Source organism: Octopus bimaculoides, chromosome 15, assembly GCF_001194135.2.
Source record: "Octopus bimaculoides isolate UCB-OBI-ISO-001 chromosome 15, ASM119413v2, whole genome shotgun sequence".
In the NCBI taxonomy this organism is placed as follows: domain Eukaryota; kingdom Metazoa; phylum Mollusca; class Cephalopoda; order Octopoda; family Octopodidae; genus Octopus; species Octopus bimaculoides.
In genome coordinates this window covers 10,725,115-10,726,115 of record NC_068995.1, presented here as the reverse complement: position 1 = coordinate 10,726,115, position 1,001 = coordinate 10,725,115, and the positions used below count along the sequence as shown (strand labels likewise).

Genomic DNA, 1,001 nt, shown 5'->3' with positions numbered 1-1,001 from the left:
AGTGGGAGAGAGCAGAGGAAGAATATATAAGTCCATCTTGACATAGCAGGGTCTATCAGGCTAGTAATTGATTCTAGACAAAAGTTTTAACTGTCTCAGAATTCTATCGTTTCTTATCTAGTGGTGATAGCAAAGGGACAATTACTTCTAAAGAGAGGGAAGGTGTAAGCAGTATGCATGGGCAAGGCTATAAAAGTATTAGAATCTAGAGGTTTCACTGGTCATAGTAGTATCAGGTCATTTTATTACTATCAAAATGTTGAGGAATTAATGTTGATATATATATATATATTTTGATAAGAAGGACAACAAAAGAAAGAAAGAGACCTCGATATTATGTAAATGGAGGAATTTATCTGTAAAAATATGTGACACTTGTTCGGTAGCTGAATAAGTGTCATATATTTTTACAGTTTTATAAAAAACCCACAAAGTACAGGTGTTTATGACAAGTTATGAATTAAGTTAATGAATTCAATGGGATATACTGTCTGCAAGTCGTTGGGTTCAGCATATTATCCTCCATTTTCTAATTGATATATATATATGCATACACACACACACACACACACACATACATATATATATATATATATATTTATACACACACAAGAGATCATAACAATAACGAAAGACACATTTGATAGTATAATCCTTGATACGCTATGCCTTGAAACAAGATAGGTTGGTTATGGTTATAGTTACTTTGATCATGGGTTTGTCTGCTCAGTTCTGGTTGGCCTGTGGTTAAACAACAGCAAGTAGGTTTTTATTCAAGTAAATCTACTCATCCTATGTTGATGTATAGAAAATCAAAATCAATCGATATATGCTATGGACAATAGATCAATAAGACACTGAATATGGTGGACGCAGGACTAGACTGATAGAAAACAATTTTTATTTTTCTTAGTAGTTGCTGATATTATTTAACTCTAAGTCAGTTCTAATCAAATAAACCTATTATACTCAAAAACAATCTATCCTTGACCCCCCCCCCC

At 32.8% G+C, this 1,001-nt stretch overlaps 1 protein-coding gene across 1 annotated transcript in view; it reads left to right on the top strand.

Annotated features, from left to right (window-relative positions):
- LOC106873239 (plexin-A2) overlaps positions 1 to 1,001 on the top strand; it is a gene marked incomplete at its 3' end in the record, with an annotated part of 282,570 nt that overhangs the window by 274,510 nt on the left and 7,059 nt on the right. The window lies entirely within an intron of this gene.